This window comes from Borostomias antarcticus (assembly GCF_949987555.1).
Source record: "Borostomias antarcticus genome assembly, chromosome: 3".
In the NCBI taxonomy this organism is placed as follows: domain Eukaryota; kingdom Metazoa; phylum Chordata; class Actinopteri; order Stomiiformes; family Stomiidae; genus Borostomias; species Borostomias antarcticus.
The window spans coordinates 1,218,260-1,225,012 of NC_140236.1; positions in this window are offsets into that span (position 1 = coordinate 1,218,260).

Consider the following 6,753-nt stretch of genomic DNA (forward strand, 5'->3'; position numbering starts at 1 on the left):
GTGTGGTGGAGTCCAACTACCCTCCTACTCCTCCTGCAGGGAATTCGACAACCCTTTCTGTCTCCCTCTCTCTCTCTCTGTCTCCCTCTCTCTCTCTCTGTCTCCCTCTCTCTCTCTCTGTCTCCCTCTCGCTCTCTCTGTCACTCTCTCTCTCTCTCTCTCTGTCTACCTCTCTCTCTGTCTCCCTCTCTCTCTCTCTCTCTCTCTCTCTCTCTGTCTACCTCTCACTCTCTCTGTCTCCCTATCTCTCTCTGTCTACCTCTCTCTCTCTCTGTCTCCCTCTCTCTCTCCGTCTCCCTCTCTCTCTGTCTCCCTCTCCCTCTCTCTCTCTCCGTCTCCCTCTCTCTCTCCGTCTCTCTCCCTCTCCCTCTCTCTCTCTCCGTCTCCCTCTCTCCCTCTCTCTCTCTCCGTCTCCCTCTCTCTCTCTGTCTCCCAACCCCCACCACCACTCAGCCTCAGGGCTGTCACAGCCAGACCACACCCTCTGATGTCTGGTACCCACGAGGGGGGGAGAGGACAGGAGAATGGAGGGTAGAGGAGAGGGGAGGAGGGGAGGGGCAGGGAGAGGAGGAGGGGGGAGGAGAAGGGAGGAAGGGAGAGGGAGAAAAATGTGAGGAGAATGGAGGTGAGGCTATATTTAGATCCAATTCTCAGCAAAAAAAAACAACATTCCGTTTTCAATCTCCAGTGCTAGGGCTGAGAGAGACCGTTCGTATACCCTGCGTCTCTCCTCATTCCTCCTGTACCCACCCACTCCATTCTCATCCCCACTCACTGACCTTTTCATCCTTACTCACTTTATATCTGTCCATCGTTTTGTTTCCCCCTCTCTCTCTCTCTCTCTCTCTCCCCTCTCCCTCCCTCTCTCCCTCTCCCTCTCCCCCCTCCCTCCGTCTCCTCCCATCTCCCTCCCTCCCTCCCTCTCTCTCCCTCCCTCTCCCTCCGCCCCCCTCCCTCTCTCTCCCCCTCCCCTTCCCTCCCTCCCTCTCTCCCTCCCCTTCCCTCCCTCCCTCTCTCTCCCTCTGCCCCCCTCCCTCTCTCTCCCCCTCCCCTTCCCTCCCTCTCTCCCTCTCCCTCCCTCTCCCTCCCCCTCTCTCCCCCTCCATCTCACTCAGGCCTGGGTTACACGGCGTCGTTTCCCTCCATTTACGGGACTCTGGGTTCACGTTTGCACCTCGCATTTACATGAACACAGCGTTAGCATGTGAAAAACCTCTGTCTCGCTAGCAGTGAATGTTATATGGAGCATATGTCTCAGCTTCCTAAACAAAAATCTGGCTTCCAAAAACGTTTTTGTAAGGCAGGTTTGCAACTGGCTGAGATTTACTTACGCTAGTAACTTTATGCTGGTTAGCTATAGTTTGATAACTAACTGCTAACATTGCCCTAACTTTAGCCTATATGGCCAAGCTGGCTTGTTAGCTAGCTGACTACGATTCATACAGTACCTAGGCTGTTGACTCATCAGGGAGAATATTACATGAAAAAGGTAGACTACAGGACAATAATTTGAATAATAATTTGAAAGCAATACAAAATGCCTGAGAGCCTTAATGCATTCCATTATATTTAATCCTAAATTTAGTTTTTTCTTTTAAATAAACTTTACATTTCGACCGTAAACTGATGCAGAAAAGTCTCAAATTGGTGCATAAAAATTCACCAGAATGCAGGAAATTCAGTGTGACCGCAAACTGTCTTGGGGGAGGAGCCCCAGACCGCCCACTTATTGTATCCTCCCAGTGTTCAAATCAAACCTCTACCACTGGTGGGGCCCAATGCCATATCTTTTCATTGGGCCCAGAATCCCCTGCAGCGCCCCTGATAACGATCAAACATGTTCGGCTGTTGTACAGTTAAATTACAACACATCGCTTTAAAGCTCATAATGTGATTGTAGGATTCAATGGCCTAGTTTTGTCCGTCAAAGACTCTATTAGCCGAGCGATGAAGCTTGTTAGAAAAAAAAGGCAAAAGGCTTAAATAAAATAGACTATTAGTGTCCTATTATAAAATGTGTGTCATGTAAAGACTGATTTGCTTCCATACATACTGTAGCCACGGAAGCTTGTTTTGAGCAGGAATCCCAATCTCTAAAATGCACACTTAACTGTATTTGTTTATTTAGACGGGAAATAATAAATAATAATAAATTAATGAACACATTAACATGCAGTTCAACATCAAAACATGAAATGTGTAAAAATGCCGGATTTAGCACAAGGCTACTTTCCATCCGCCGTCCCCAACATAAAAACACAAACAAATCAGTTAGTCACAAGAATTCACAAGAATCAAATCAACATAACATCACTAAAAACAAAAGGTATATAAAACAAACGACAAGTACATGGGCAGCAGAGACACTCAACTCCCTAGGAACAATTCTAAAGATTACTGGTGTCCACATTTCTGGTTTACTAACCACCATTGTTTGCGTTGGCCTCTGAAAGGGGGAAGGGTGTGGGGCTTTGGGGTTGGGAGGCTATTCCACATTGAGCTGCCTTTCAAGGATAGGACATTTTAACCATGCCATTGTAAAATACAGGCCTATCTTTATTTCAAGTTGTTCTATTCGATTACATTATGTTCTGCTATTCTAGTCTGTTCTATCTGTGTTATTTGTTTAAGCATTATAATAGTCAAAATGCAATCTCCAAAGACACAGGAGCAGCATTATATAATTTAGACAAAGTGCAATCTCCAAATAAACTGTAACAAAACGTTACCAAAGGTAGAGAGCGTAGGCACAACACAAGTCAGGGAGCCAGTGATCAGAATACGCCAAGAATGTATTCAGTTATATACAGGTATAAGAAACTACAACACCCTACTCTACCTTCACCTCTCTATGGTTCTGCTCATCCAAGCTAGGGGGTGGGGACCGGCCCGTCACCCTGGCCCAGGGTAAACTGGACCCTAACTAAACACACTGTAGGCCTACAGCTAAAACCCTGTATACACAATTATTTCATTATTACACTAAATATAGGCTACGACCCAAGAGGGAACATGGAGGACACTTATCTGAACGCCTGATTACCTGTCAGCTCAACACTGAGACACCCACACCTCTGGTCAGCTCAACACTGAGACACCCACACCTCTGGTCAGCCCAACACTGAGACACCGTCACCTCTGGTCAGCCCAACACTGAGACCCCCACACCTCTGGTCAGCCCAACTCTGGTCAGCCCAACACTGGTCAGCCCAACACTGAGACCCCCACACCTCTGGTCAGCCCAACTCTGGTCAGCCCAACACTGGTCAGCCCAACACTGAGACCCCCACACCTCTGGTCAGCCCAACTCTGGTCAGCCCAACTCTGGTCAGCCCAACACTGGTCAGCCCAACACTGAGACCCCCACACCTCTGGTCAGCCCAACACTGAGACCCCCACACCTCTGGTCAGCTCAACACTGGTCAGCCCAACACTGAGACCCACAAACGAACCCACACAGCCTCCTATTGTCTCTTCCTGTAATCAGCCCGGCAGGTGCGCTAGCTACCCAGGTGTGCTTCATTAGCCAGTAAGGCTGTCAGGGGCGTGGCAGGCACATGGGGGCGGGGCCAATACACTCCATTCATCACAGCACACTAGAAAACTCCGGAAAGATTTTTTTAAAGTCTGACACCTTCTCATATCTAGACGTGGAGTTTTTAGTCTAGATAATATTAAACATGTTTGATTTGACCAGAACTACAGGAGAAAAAGACTTATTGATTTAGGACTCGATTTAGGACGCCACCTCAAACGAGGAGCGTGATCGGACTCTAGCAAAGCTCCTGATTTTATTCAGACTTTGGAAAGTGCATTTATTTAAATCATTTGGATGGAAGGACAAAACGAGAGGTTATTATGGAATATGATCCAGGGTAGACTTACTTGAGGTCGAGTGGAAGTGAGTTGAGTGGAAGCGCTTGGTCTAGCAAGGAATCAAAAACAGCAACAACAATGATAATAATAATAATAATAATAATAATAATAATAATAATAATAATAATAATAATAATAATAATAATAATAATAATAATAATAATAATACAACTAATGCTGAATAACGAATTAGTCCTACTAGTTAATTACTAACGAGTAATAGGATCACTCTAATTTGGAAATGTAGGCCTGAGAACAGACTGACCAAGATTTCCTTTGGTTGAAGACAGGCAGCCCTAAATAAACGCATTCGAATCAAATGATTGTCATAGATAACTGTCAGGGTCTGTTTATAACAGGCACGCGCATGCTCAGTGTTGTGAATGGCGTTGTGATAGCGTTTCCATGTGACCCTGATAACTTCTGGCAACGCTGAGGAACCGTTCCGCGGAACTCGGAGTTCATTCTGGTTCTCGTTGTCATTCTCTTCTCACTCACGTTGTTTTGAAAGCCTTTGTGGATCGAGCTGCTCTTCTGGAACTAATGATGCAAATACTTCTCCCGTCTTCTCTGGCCTGAAGAACAAGCTATTGAGGAAGCTTGCTGTGTGTCCCTGTGTGTGTGTGTGTGTGTGTCCCTGTGTGTGTGTGTGTGTGTGTGTGTGTGTGTGTGTGTGTGTGTGTGTGTGTGTGTGTGTGTGTGCCTACCAGCCTCCCTTTAATTTTGAAAAGCAGAAATATAGCCCCTAGACATTTTTTGCTGAAAGTGCACAGTGGAGTGCACGTAATTTCCCAGCAGTCAGTTGAATGTGGGAGAGACACACATGCTCCCAGCATAATACACTCAAGGTAGGGTCCTCAGAGCCTGGGGCGGCCTGAGAGAAGCCCGAGCTTTAATAGACCCCAAGTCAGGCCCAGGAACAATGAGGCTGCCTCCTTCTATAGGAATCTCTCCCCCTCTCTCCCTCTCTCCACCCCTCTCTCTCTCTCTTTCTCTCCCTCTCTCTCTCTCTCTCACTCCCCCCCCCCTCTCTCTCTCCCCCCCCTCTCTCTCCCTCTCTATCTCTCTCTCTCTCCCTCCCCCCCTCTCTCTCCCTCTCTATCTCTCTCTCTCTCTCTCTCTCTCTCTCTCTCTCTCTCTCTCTCTCTCTCTCTCTCTCTCTCTCTCTCACTCTCCCCCTCTCCCCCCCCCTCTCTCCCTCCCCCCCCCTCTCTCTCTCTCTCTCTCTCTATCTCTCTCTATCTCTCTCTCTCTCGCTCTCCCCCTCTCTCCCCCCCTCTCTCCTTCTCCCCCCGCCCCCCCTCTCTCTCTCTTTCTCTCTTTTCTCTCTCTCTCTCTCTCTCTCTCTGCCATTGTGACATATGATGGACTGGAGATGGCTGAATGCTGACTCAGCACCTCATCTCCACAGTCTCATGCATCACCGGGCTGACGGGGTGAGAGAGAGACCAGCTAACAGCCTGGCTCTCCAGCGGGGCCCTGCCCTCCTAGCCTCCGGGCGTGAGTCCCCGAAGTGAGACCAGCGCGGGTCTGACGTAGACTGGACGCGCCATTGACTTAACCTTGAGCCAACCATCATGCCTCAGCTCATCCTAGGCCGCGCGTCGCAGCGTTCAAACATGGCCGGCTGTAGCCACGCCTTAATCCTCTCTTTGTCCTTCCGTAGGCTTTTCTCTACTCTACAACACATCCTGTCCAGTAACACTGGTCTCTAAGCCTTGCTAGTAACACTGGTCTCTAGTAACACTGGTCTCTAGTAACACTGGTCTCTTAGTCTTGCTAGTAACACTGGTCTCTAAGCCTTGCTAGTAACACTGGTCTCTTAGTCTTGCTAGTAACACTGGTCTCTAAGCCTTGCTAGTAACACTGGTCTCTTAGCCTTGCTAGTAACACTGGTCTCTTAGCCTTGCTAGTAACACTGGTCTCTAAGCCTTGCTAGTAACACTGGTCTCTTAGTCTTGCTAGTAACACTGGTCTCTAAGCCTTGCTAGTAACACTGGTCTCTTAGTCTTGCTAGTAACACTGGTCTCTAAGCCTTGCTAGTAACACTGGTCTCTTAGCCTTGCTAGTAACACTGGTCTCTTAGCCTTGCTAGTAACACTGGTCTCTAGTAACACTGGTCCCTTAGCCTTGCTAGTAACACTGGTCTCTAAGCCTTGCTAGTAACACTGGTCTCTTAGTCTTGCTAGTAACACTGGTCTCTAAGCCTTGCTAGTAACACTGGTCTCTAGTAACACTGGTCTCTATCCTTGCTAGTCCCACTGGTATAGCTCAGCTCACATACAGACTCAGAAAAGCTGAAATATCTTTTTCTAAATGAAACTTTTTAGTTTGCTTCTTATCTAGAAAAAGCTTGGTCCATGAGGAGGAAGGCTATTACAGTACATGTAATTTGGCCACGTATATTGTGCTGTTGTGATATATTATGTATTATGTATTATTAACTGTGTCGTATAATCCCATATGGGATGGGCCACTTTGGGTGGCACGACACGCAAATAAAAATTCATTCATTCATTCAACAGCCAAGACCGTTTTAAAGCAGTTCTAGAATGGAATGTTGGTTTTGAAACTGCCGTCTGGGTTCTAGAACTGCAGTTCTAGACACTGAATCTCCAAGATTCCAGTTCTAGAACAGAGAGACATGCAGTAAAAGTGTTGATATGGCTGTTGTACTGGACTGAACAGTATGTGGACCCAGCGTTGGTCCTTGTCCTTGTCCTTGTCCTGGTCGATCCCAGCTCAGTCCTGTCTTAGTTCTGCTAGCCCTTCCGTAGCCTGGCCCTCTGTTAGCCCGGAGAACAGGAGCAGACATGGCGATGTTGGAAAACTGTTAGATCAGCACTTTTCCTTCGAAGGACTCCAGAGATTTCATGG